The sequence below is a fragment of the Eurosta solidaginis genome, chromosome 4 (assembly GCF_040869045.1).
Source record: "Eurosta solidaginis isolate ZX-2024a chromosome 4, ASM4086904v1, whole genome shotgun sequence".
Taxonomy (NCBI): Eukaryota; Metazoa; Arthropoda; class Insecta; order Diptera; family Tephritidae; genus Eurosta; species Eurosta solidaginis.
In genome coordinates, this window is record NC_090322.1 from 248,030,214 (window position 1) to 248,043,477 (window position 13,264).

At 37.0% G+C, this 13,264-nt stretch overlaps 1 protein-coding gene and 1 pseudogene across 1 annotated transcript in view; both read right to left on the reverse strand.

Annotated features, from left to right (window-relative positions):
• The window catches only part of Cyp4g15 (Cytochrome P450 4g15), a 168,422-nt gene that overhangs the window by 154,862 nt on the left and 296 nt on the right, over nt 1-13,264 (reverse strand). The gene's annotated exons all lie outside the window — the stretch shown is intronic.
• Nucleotides 1-13,264, reverse strand: part of LOC137251251 (cytochrome P450 4g15-like) — a 195,137-nt pseudogene that overhangs the window by 44,790 nt on the left and 137,083 nt on the right.

Here is a 13,264-nt window from a genome sequence, read left to right on the forward strand (position 1 = left end):
AAACGAGTTTTTTACTGAATTAATTGCCGCCTTCTCGAAATCCAACATCACATATTTAGGTTAAAATGAGTTTCTTTGTTCTAATAGTCTTCATTATGATATTATACGTTTCTTGTTATACCTTTCATGAAAATGAAATGGTATATTAATTTCGCCACGAAACCGAAAATTGTAAGTCCTTAAAGGAAAATAGATAGACCCACCATTAAGTATACCGAAATAATCAGGTTGAAGAGCTGAGTTGATTTAGCCATGTCCGTCTGTCCGTCTGTCCGTCTGTCTGTTTGTATGCAAACTAGTCCCTCAATTTTTGAGATATCTTGATAAAATTTGGTGAGCGGGTGTATTTGGGTGTCCGATTAGACATTTGTCGGAACCGACCGGATCGGACCACTATAGCATATATCCTCCATACAACCGATTTTTCAGAAAAAGAGGAGTTTTGTAATATCTTACCCAATTTAACAGATTGAAGCTTCAAACTTCACCATATACTTTCGTATATTGCACATATTGTTGCCTGAAAAAATTGATGAGATCGGTCGTATATATAGTATATATCCCCCACAACCGATTGTTCAGATAAGGAACTTTTCGTAATTACTGCCCCATTTTAAGAGCTAGAGGCTTCAAATTTCAACGAATGCTTAGGTATATAGCATATATTGTTGTCTGAAAAAATCATAAAGATCAGTGGTTTATATAGTATATATATGGTGGTATATATAGTATATATATATAGTATATATATATAGTATATATATATATATATATTTTCGCAAATTTTAGCCCCATTTTAACAGCTAGAAGCTTCAAATTTCACGGAATACTTACGTATATAGCATATATTGTTGTCTGAAAAAATCATAGAGATCGGTTGTATATATAGTATATATCTCATACAACCGATTGTTCAGATAAGAAACTTTTCGCAATTTCTACCCCATTTTAACAGCTATAAGCTTCAAATTTCACCGATTGCTTACTTATATAGCATATATTGTTGTCTGAAAAAATCATAGAGATCGGTTGTATATATAGTATATATCTCATACAACTGATTGTTCAGATAAGAAACTTTTCGCAATTTCTACCCCATTTTAACAGCTATAAGCTTCAAATTTCACCGATTGCTTACTTATATAGCATATATTGTTGTCTGAAAAAATCATAGAGATCGGTGGTATATATATTATATACTTCATATAAACTCTCATTTTTGCCCCTTTTTTACGGCTAGAAGCTTCAAAATTCATCAAATTTCATCAAATAGTTACGTTTACGTCATATATTTTTGAAATACGTGATTCGTAGTCATAGTTTTTACATGCAGACCACAAAAAACGTGAAGCTTTGCATCCTCACACAGATTACCTACCTATTTTTTATTTTATATTTATCTTAAAAATCGTTTAGATATGTTCAAATTTCACTAAATGCTTACGTATATAGCATATATTGTTGTCTGAGAAAATCATAGATACCGGTGGTATATATAGTATATATCCCATACAACCGATTGTTCAGATAAGAAACTTTGCGCAATTTCTTCCCCATTTTAACAGCTAGAAGCTTCAACTTTCACCAAATGCTTACGTATATAGCATATATTGTTGTCTGAAAAAATCATAGAGATCGGTGGTATATATATTATATACCCCATATAAACTCAATTTTTGCCCCCTTTTTACGGCTAGAAGCTTCAAAATTCATCAAATTTCATCAAATAGTTACGTTTACGTCATATATTGTTGAAATACGTGATTCGCAGTCATAGTTTTTACACGCAGACTACAAAAAACCAGAAACTTTGCATCCTCACACAGATTACCTACCTGTTTTTATACCTTTCATGAAAATGAAATGGTATATTAATTTCGTCACGAAACCGAAAATTGTAAGTCTTAAAGGAAAATAGATAGACCCACCATTAAGTATACCGAAATAATCAGGTTGAAGAGCTGAGTTGATTTAGCCATGTCCGTCTGTCCGTCTGTCCGTCTGTCTGTTTGTATGCAAACTAGTCCCTCAATTTTTGAGATATCTTGATAAAATTTGGTGAGCGGGTGTATTTGGGTGTCCGATTAGACATTTGTCGGAACCGACCGGATCGGACCACTATAGCATATATCCTCCATACAACCGATTTTTCAGAAAAAGAGGATTTTTGTAATATCTTACCCAATTTAACAGATTGAAGCTTCAAACTTCACCATATACTTTCGTATATTGCACATATTGTTGCCTGAAAAAATTGATGAGATCGGTCGTATATATAGTATATATCCCCCACAACCGATTGTTCAGATAAGGAACTTTTCGTAATTACTGCCCCATTTTAAGAGCTAGAGGCTTCAAATTTCAACGAATGCTTAGGTATATAGCATATATTGTTGTCTGAAAAAATCATAACCATCGGTGGTATATATAGTATATATATATATATATATTTTCGCAAATTTTAGCCCCATTTTAACAGCTAGAAGCTTCAAATTTCACCGAATACTTACGTATATAGCATATATTATTGTCTGAAAAAACATAGAGATCGGTTGTATATATAGTATATATCTCACACAACCGATTGTTCAGATAAGAAACTTTTCGCAATTTCTACCCCATTTTAACAGCTATAAGCTTCAAATTTCACCGATTGCTTACTTATATAGCATATATTGTTGTCTGAAAAAATAATAGAGATCGGTTGTATATATAGTATATATCTCATACAACCGATTGTTCAGATAAGAAACTTTTCGCAATTTCTACCCCATTTTAACAGCTATAAGCTTCAAATTTCACCGATTGCTTACGTATATAGCATATATTGTTGTCTGAAAAAATCATAGAGATCGGTTGTATATATAGTATATATCTCATACAACCGATTGTTCAGATAAGAAACTTTTCGCAATTTCTACCCCATTTTAACAGCTAGAAGCTTCAAATTTCACCAAATGCTTAAGTATATACCATATATTGTTGTCTGAAAAAATCATAGAGATCGGTTGTATATATAGTATATATCTCATACAACCGATTGTTCAGATAAGAAACTTTGTGCAATTTCTGCCCCGTTTTAACAGCTAGAAGCTTCAAATTTCACAAAATGCTTACGTATATAGCATATATTGTTGTCTGAAAAAATCATAGAGATCGGTGGTATATATATTATATACTTTTTACGGCTAGAAGCTTCAAAATTCATCAAATTTCATCAAATAGTTACGTTTACGTCATATATTTTTGAAATACGTGATTCGTAGTCATAGTTTTTACATGCAGACCACAAAAAACGTGAAGCTTTGCATCCTCACACAGATTACCTACCTATTTTTTATTTTTTATTTATCTTAAAAATCGTTTAGATATGTTCAAATTTCACTAAATGCTTACGTGTATAGCATATATTGCTGTCTGAAAAAATCATAGAGATCGGTTGTATATATAGTATATATCTCATACAACCGATTGTTCAGATAAGAAACTTTTCGCAATTTCTACCCCATTTTAACAGCTAGAAGCTTCAAATTTCACCAAATGCTTAAGTATATACCATATATTGTTGTCTGAAAAAATCATAGAGATCGGTTGTATATATAGTATATATCTCATACAACCGATTGTTCAGATAAGAAACTTTGCGCAATTCTGCCCCTTTTTAACAGCTAGACGCTTCAAATTTCACCATATGCTTACGTATATAGGATATATTGTTGTCTGAAAAAATCATAGAGATCGGTGGTATATATATTATATACTTCATATAAACTGTCATTTTTGCCCCTTTTTTACGGCTAGAAGCTTCAAAATTCATCAAATTTCATCAAATAGTTACGTTTACGTCATATATTTTTGAAATACGTGATTCGTAGTCATAGTTTTTACATGCAGACCACAAAAAACGTGAAGCTTTGAATCCTCACACAGATTACCTACCTATTTTTATACCTTTCATGAAAATGAAATGGTATATTAATTTCGTCACGAAACCGAAAATTGTAAGTCCTTAAAGGAAAATAGATAGACCCACCATTAAGTATACCGAAATAATCAGGTTGAAGAGCTGAGTTGATTTAGCCATGTCCGTCTGTCCGTCTGTCTGTTTGTATGCAAACTAGTCCCTCAATTTTTGCGATATCTTGATAAAATTTGGTGAGCGGGTGTATTTGGGTGTCCGATTAGACATTTATCGGAACCGACCGGATCGGACCACTATAGCATATATCCTCCATACAACCGATTTTTCAGAAAAAGAGGATTTTTGTAATATCTTACCCAATTTAACAGATTGAAGTTTCAAACTTCACCATATACTTTCGTATATTGCACGTATTGTTGCCTAAAAAAATTGATGAGATCGGTCGTATATATAGTATATATCCCCCACAACCGATTGTTCAGATAAGGAACTTTTCGTAATTACTGCCCCATTTTAAGAGCTAGAGGCTTCAAATTTCAATGAATGCTTAGGTATATAGCATATATTGTTGTCTGAAAAAATCATAAAGATCGGTGGTATATATAGTATATATATGGTGGTATATATAGTATATATATATAGTATATATATATATATATTCTCGCAAATTTTAGCCCCATTTTAACAGCTAGAAGCTTCAAATTTCACCGAATACTTACGTATATAGCATATATTGTTGTCTGAAAAAATCATAGAGATCGGTTGTATATATAGTATATATCTCATACAACCGATTGTTCAGATAAGAAACTTTTCGCAATTTCTACCCCATTTTAACAGCTATAAGCTTCAAATTTCACCGATTGCTTACTTATATAGCATATATTGTTATCTGAAAAAATCATAGAGATCGGTTGTATATATAGTATATATCTCATACAACCGATTGTTCAGATAAGAAACTTTTCGCAATTTCTACCCCATTTTAACAGCTATAAGCTTCAAATTTCACCGATTGCTTACGTATATAGCATATATTGTTGTCTGAAAAAATCATAGAGATCGGTTGTATATATAGTATATATCTCATACAACCGATTGTTCAGATAAGAAACTTTTCGCAATTTCTACCCCATTTTAACAGCTAGAAGCTTCAAATTTCACGAAATGCTTAAGTATATACCATATATTGTTGTCTGAAAAAATCATAGAGATCGGTTGTATATATAGTATATATCTCATACAACCGATTGTTCAGATAAGAAACTTTGTACAATTTCTGCCCCGTTTTAACAGCTAGAAGCTTCAAATTTCACAAAATGCTTTCGTATATAGCATATATTGTTGTCTGAAAAAATCATAGAGATCGGTGGTATATATATTATATACTTCATATAAACTCTCATTTTTTCCCCTTTTTTACGGCTAGAAGCTTCAAAATTCATCAAATAGTTACGTTTACGTCATATATTTTTGAAATACGTGATTCGTAGTCATAGTTTTTACATGCAGACCACAAAAAACGTGAAGCTTTGCATCCTCACACAGATTACCTACCTATTTTTTATTTTATATTTATCTTAAAAATCGTTTAGATATGTTCAAATTTCACTAAATGCTTACGTGTATAGCATATATTGTTGTCTGAGAAAATCATAGATACCGGTGGTATATATAGTATATATCCCCTACAACCGATTGTTCAGATAAGAAACTTTGCGCAATTTCTTCCCCATTTTAACAGCTAGAAGCTTCAAATTTCACCAAATGCTTACGTGTATAGCATATATTGTTGTCTGAAAAAATCATAGAGATCGGTGGTATATATATTATATACCCCATATAAACTCAATTTTTGCCCCCTTTTTACGGCTAGAAGCTTCAAAATTCATCAAATTTCATCAAATAGTTACGTTTACGTCATATATTGTTGAAATACGTGATTCGCAGTCATAGTTTTTACACGCAGACTACAAAAAACCAGAAACTTTGCATCCTCACACAAAGTACCTACCTGTTTTTTATTTTATATTTATCTTAAAAATCGTTAAGGTATGCAGATCTGTTCACTATATATTTCTTATCTTATACATCCGATTATTCGGAGATTACGAACGGGATAAGATTATTGTTCAGCCCCATTCATGAAAGGTATGAAGTCTTCGGCATAGCCGAAGACAGTCCCGTTCTTCTTGTTTATTTTATATTTATCTTAAAAATCGTTAAGGTATGCAGATCTGTTCACTATATATTTCTTATCTTATACATCCGATTATTCGGAGATTACGAACGGGATAAGATTATTGTTCAGCCCCATTCATGAAAGGTATGAAGTCTTCGGCACAGCCGAAGACAGTCCCGTTCTTACTTGTTTTTTGTTACATTCTAGTACATATACCAAGGGAACTATTAAACCATTTAAACCTCCTGCAAATAATAGAATTTCAATATAATCGAGAACTGTATTCAAATATCTAATCTAATATATATTATAAATGGGAAAGTTTGGATGTTTGTCCAAACGTTTGTCTTTGTGACTCGCAAGAGCGGCTGGACCGATTTGGATGAAATTTTGCACACATATAGCCAATAGTCTAGAAGGATCTACTAGCTATATATTTTTCAAAAGGAGAGAGGTCCTCGCCTCCTAGGAACAGTTATAATTTAATTATTATATTTTTTAGTCTTTGCGACTGAATTACGCCAGAACGGCTACACGGATTTTGATGAAATTTGGGACACAGACAGTAGTCTAGTAGCGAAATTTTTTTCGAACATGGAAAGAGGGGTGGGAGTCCCACGACCCCTTCGAGCAATTACTTTTTAATAATTTTTACACATTATAACTTTACGTATACTGGCCTTCACCAATATCACAGAATCAAGGGGTCAAATAAGTCGAGGGCTTACAAAGTGAGCAGTGACACCCTCCGCCCCCCCCCCCCCCTTTATCTCCCCTCTGGTGTAAAATCTATAAATTGTTATAACTCAATATAAATTGTCTCCTAAATCAATAGTTTTTGGTATCTGGCACATACAGATCGAGACAATTTTGGAAAAAAGAGCAGCGGTCCTTCTCCTCCCGCCATCCGCCGGATTGTTTTTATTAGCACGCTTTTATTAGCTTTACCTGTATGTTTCTTTGTAACTCTTCATTCGCTCCAACGCGCCTGCTGCCTTATTAAAATGGTTCTACAATTAGCTTCGCCTTATTTGTAATCCCGTTGGGTTCATATCGAGGCCCTCCCGGGATCATTTTTTGATGGTTTTCGGGATCATTTCTGCATAGTTTTCGTGATCCGTCTGGGATCCCGTCGGGGTTATTTTGGGATATTTTCGGGACTATTCCGGGATCATTTCGGGACTATTTCGCGATCATTTATGGACCTTTCCGGCATCATTTCTGTATGGGTTTCGGGATCCATTCGGCATCCCGTCGGGGTATTTTCGGGATCATTTGCGTACCTTTGAGAGATAAATTATTGAAGGTTTCCGGGATCATTACGGGACTTTTTCGGGGTCATTTTGGATCCCTTCCGCCATCATTTCTGGATGGTTGTCGGGATACGTCCGGGATCCCGTCGGGGTCATTTCGTGACTTTTTCGGGATCATTTGGGGTCCCTTCCGGCATCATTTCTGGATGGTTTTCGGGATCCGTCCGGCATCATTTCGGGACTATTAGGGGATCATTTGAAGACCTTTCCGGTATCATTTTTGCATAGTTTCCGGGATCCGGCGGGGATCTCGACGGAGTCATTCCGGGACTTTTTCTCAACTAATGCGGGATCATTTGGGACACCCTTTCGGCATTATTTCTGGATGGTTTTCGGGATCCGTCCGGGATCCTGTCAGGCTCATTTCGGGACCTTTTCTCGACTAATACGGGATTATTTGGCGACCCTTTCGGCATCATTTCTGGATGGTTTTCGGGATCCGTCCGGGATCATTTCGGGACTATTAGGGGATCATTTGAAGACCTTTCCGGCATCATTTCTGCATATTTTCCGTGATCCGTCGGGGATCTCGACGGGGTCATTTCGGGACTATTTCGGGATCATTTGGGGTACCTACCGGGATCACACCTGGATGGTTTTCGGGATCATTTCGGGACTATTAGGGGATAATTTGAGGACCTTTCCGGCATCGTTTCTGCATAGTTTCCGGGATCCGTCGGGGATCTCGACGGGGTCAATTCGGGACTTTTCGGGATCATTTGGGGTCCCTTCCGGCTTCATTTCTGGATGGTTTTTCGGGATCCGTCCGGGATCCGCCCGTGATCATATCGGGCTTATTAGGGGATCATTTGAGGACCTCTCCGGCATAGCTTCTGCATAGTTTCCGTGATCCGTCGGGGATCTCGACGGGGTCATTTCGGGACTATTTCGGGATCATTTGGGGTCCCTTCCGGCATCATTTCTGAATGGTTTTCGGGATCCGTCCGGGATCCCGTGGGGGTCATTTTGGGACTTTTTCGGGATCATTTGGAGTCCCTTGCGGCATCATTTCTGGATGGTTTTCGGGATTCGTCCGGGATCCCGTCGGGGTCATTTCGGTACTTTTTCTCGACTAATACGGGATCATTTGGGGACCCTTTCGGCATCACTTCTGGATGGTTTTCGCGATCCGTCCGGGATCCCGTCAGGGTCATTTCGGGACTATTAGGGGATCAATTGAGGACCTTTCCGGCATCATTTCTGGATAGCTTTCGGGATCCGTCCGGGATCCCGTCGGGATCATTTCGGACTTTTTCGGGATCATTTGGGGTCCCTTCCGGCATCATTTCTGAATGGTTTTCGGTATCCGTCCGGGATCCCGTCGGGATCATTTCGGGACTTTTTCGGGATCATTTGGGGTCCCTTCCGGCATCATTTCTGAAAGGTTTTCGGGATCCGTCCGGGATCCCGTGGGGGTAATTTTGGGACTTTTTCGGGATCATTTGGGGTCCATTCCGGCATCATTTCTGGATGGTTTTCGGGATTCGTCCGGGATCCCGTCGGGGTCATTTCAGTACTTTTTCTCGACTAATACGGGATCATTTGGGGACCCTTTCGGCATTATTTCTGGATGGTTTTCGGGATCCGTCCGGGATCCTGTCAGGGTCATTTCGGGACTTTTTCTCGACTAATACGGGATTATTTGGGGACCCTTTCGGCATCATTTCTGGATGGTTTTCGGGATCCGTACGGGATCATTTCGGGACTATTAGGGGATCATTTGAAGACCTTTCCGGCATCATTTCTGCATAGTTTCCGTGATCCGTCGGTGATCTCGACGGAGTCATTTCGGAACTATTTCGGGATCATTTGGGGTACCTACCGGGATCACATCTGAATGGTTTTCGGTATCCGTCCGGTATCCCGTCGGGGTTATTTCGGGACTTTTTCGGGTTCACTTGGGGTCCCTTCCGGATCATTTCTGGATGGTTTTAGGACTTTTTCGGGATCATTTGGAGACCCTTTCGGCATTATTTCTGGATGGTTTTCGGGATCGCTTAGGGATCCCAGCAATGTAATTTCGGGACTATTAGGGGATCATTTGGGGACCTTTCCGGCATCATTTCTGGATAGTTTTCGCAATCCGTTCGGGATCATTTGGTGTACCCTCCATCATCATCTCTAGATAGTTTTCGGGTTCCCGTCGGGGTCACTTCGGGACTTTTTCTCGACTGATACGGACTCATTTGAGGACCCTTTCGGCATCATTTCTAGATAGTTTTCGGGATCCGTCCGGGATCCCATCAGGGGCATTTCGGGATTATTAGGGGATCATTTGAGGACCTTTCCGGCATCATTTCTGGATAGCTTTCGGGATCATTTGGGGTATTTTCCGACATCATTTCTGTATGGTTTTCGGGATCCATCCGGGATCCCATCGAGGTCTTTTCGTGACTTTTTCGGGATCATTTGGTGTCCCTTCCGGCATAATTTCTGAATGGTTTTCGGGGTCCGTCAGGAATCCCGTCGGGGCCGTTCCTGAACTTTTTCGGGACTAATACGGGATCATTTTGGGAGCCTTTCGGTATCACTTCTGGATGGTTTTCGGGATCCGTTTGGGAACCCGTCGGGGCATTTCGGGAATTTTTCGGGACTAATACGGGATCGTTTAGCGACCCTTCCGGCATCATTTCCGGATGGATTTCGGTATTTGTACGGGAACCCATCAGGGTAATTTCGGGACTTTTTCGGAACTATTTCGGGATCATTTGGGGACCCTTTAGGGGTTTGGGACCATTGCGGCATAATTTCTGAATGATTTTCGGGATTCGTACGGGATCCCATCGGAGTTATTTCTGGGCTTTTCCGGGATCATTTGGGTATCCCTCCAGATTCATGGATGGTTTTCGTGATACCGTCAGGGTCAAATGGGGACTCTTCGGGACTATTTCGAGATCATTTAGAGACTCTTCCGGCATTATTTCGGGATGTTTTTCGGGATGCATACGGAATCCCGTCGGCGTACTTTCGGAACTTTTTCAGGGCTATATCGGGTTCCGTCAAAAATATTTCGGGACTTTTTTGGGAGTATTTCGGGATCATTTCAGGATAGATACTTCAGGGATAATTTCTGGATGATTTTCGGAATCCCTGCAGGATCCCGTCAGGATCATTTTGGGACCCCTCCGGGATAATTTATGGATTATTTTCGGGAACTGTCCGGGATCCCGTCGGAGTTATTTCGGGACTTTTTGGGGCTTTTTTCCGGATTATTTCGGGATCATTTTGGTACCCTTGCGGGATAATTTCTGTATGCTTTTCGGTATCTGTCCGGGATTCCGTCGGAGTTTTTTCGGGAATTTTTCCGGACCATTTCGGAATCATTTGCGGACCCTTCAGAGATCAATTCTGGATGGTTTTCGGGATTCCGTCAGGAATTTTCGGGACTATTTCGGAATCATTTTGGGACCCCTCCTGGTTAATTTCTGGATGATTTTCGGGATGTGTCCGGAAATTTTAGTATCATCTTGGGACCCTTCAGGGATCATTTTAGGTCTCTTCGCAACCGGTAGTTCAGCACACATGCCTTTTTAAATTATGAGCTTTTATGGCCGTGGATTTGCTGCTAATTATTCGTAATTAAAATTCGGTATGTTTAATCTTCAATCTAACAGAGATTTTTCGTTCTATTTTTGAATTTTTTAAACGAATCGTGTAACGAACTGTTATAACTATAATTACACTTTTTGTAATATTTTAACCAACTAAATACGCGAAAAATCAACACTATTTTCATCTAAAAAATTCTCTTTGGTTTTAGCAAATTGTAGTTTCACTCTTTTGTTCTATGAGTAGTAATTATTTCACCCCTCTCATATCAATTAATTTAATTTAAAAACAAAATGTATTTTTTTTTAATTCGAGAAAACTGTATTGTACTATTCATGAAAGCGTACCTTTCGGCTTATCTTCTCATTTAGTTCTTTTTTTTTTTTACTAAATTACAAAAATAAAATACATTAGACAAAAATAATTTTTAAACAGATAACGTGAATAGCACATATATTTTATTTTCTCCTTGCGGACGGGGCCGCGGGTAAAGGCTAGTATACATATAAAGAAAACACTTGCCATGTAATGTATATAATTGGGAAAAAAGTGCCGTCCATATGAATCGAGGAGCAACTTGCTAAAAATTTCAAATTTTATTTTGGTGAAAAAATTATTAGCCTTTGATAATTTGGCCCACTATCATATAGCAAAAATTGTTTTCCATCTATTGTTTTGATAAATTCATTTTCAAGAACGAGTTCTTTGAGATTATTAGGATTTTTCGGAACGAAATTTAGAGCACGTGTTCGCCTGACGATGCGCATCATTTGATCGACTGAAGTGAGAATCGGTCTAACAGCTATACTTGCATTTGATATAATCTGTCATACAATATCTCTCGGGTACGACACTCTTCAGTAGCCTTTCGTTTTAAGTCTTTTGCCAATCGATAACATTCCACTTTCCTAGCATCTGGTGCATGTAAATGTATGCCCGTTATCTTCATGTTGTCATTATTTTCACCTGGTTCCACGTTGTTATATCGAATTAATCTGGCACCACAATTCGATTCACTTTTTTTACTAAAACATATTCACGAAAGTGAAAAAACTTCCAATTTTGTGAATTAGAATTAAGTTCTTACTTTCTACAGAAAAAATAATCTGTTTCATTATACGACCTATCGAATGTATATTCAAATCCATCTAAGAAAATTTACAATAACACGAAAAAGTGATGATAAAAAATAAAGACAGTGATCATACATTAAAAATGGATTAGTAGTTTATACTTAAAATATATTAAAACTGAAAAACCAAACATTTAAGTAGTCAGAAGGCAGAAAGACATTTATAACTGAAAATTTGGAAAATAACCAGATGGCTGAAAAAAAATTCAGAAGTCAAATTTCAGAAGTCAAAATTCAGAAAGTAATCAGACAGCAAAAAAACATTAAATTTTGCGCAAAATTTAATGTTTTTTGCTGTCTGATTACTTTCTGAATTTTGACTTCGAAAGTTTGACTTCTGAATATTGACTTCTGAATTTTGACTTCTGAAATTTGACTTCTGAAATTTGACTTCTGAAAATTGACTTCTGCAATTTTGATTTCTGAATTTTTGTTTCTGAGTTTTGACTTCTGAATTTTTGCTTTCTGAAAAAAGACTTCTGATTAATGTTTTCTGAAAAAATGTGTTTCTGAATTTTTGTTTTCTGAATTAATGGCGGGAACCCATATGCATATAAAAGGAAATATGATGATTTAAAGCAGGAACCAATATTATTTATAAAAAGCACAAACAAAATAGGTCCGTGAATGCCACCCTGAGGAGCTCCGCACATTGCAAAAAATGGGTGGGACTTTATGCGATTAAGCGCAAATCTTTACTATAAACTTAGGCAATATGTATTAGAGGAAAGTTGCATACATATATAATTATCTATATAAATAAAAAGTTTGCGAAAATATCTCACTTACTTGATGCCGGTCCGAAAACATCCAATAGATGCCCAATAATGGGTAAGCCTTTTGGTCCAGGCAATCGGTCGGCCAACTTGTATAAATGACGTCGCGATAGACGCCAATAAGTCAGCCATAACAAAAAGGTGGGAAGTAAAAGAAAATAAAAAACGCTGCTTGGCGATATGAAAACATGATCTTTTAAAATTTCCAACGACATAATTGCTGGTTATAATTATAATCTTGATTAATGCAAATATATTTAACTGTATTGATGCGCAAATTTGTTGTTGTTTTTTTTTATTAAAAAGTATATTTATTTTTGTAATATTGTTATATAATAATAATAATAATAATAATAATAATCTTCGCAGACAAATATCAATTAAGTCCTT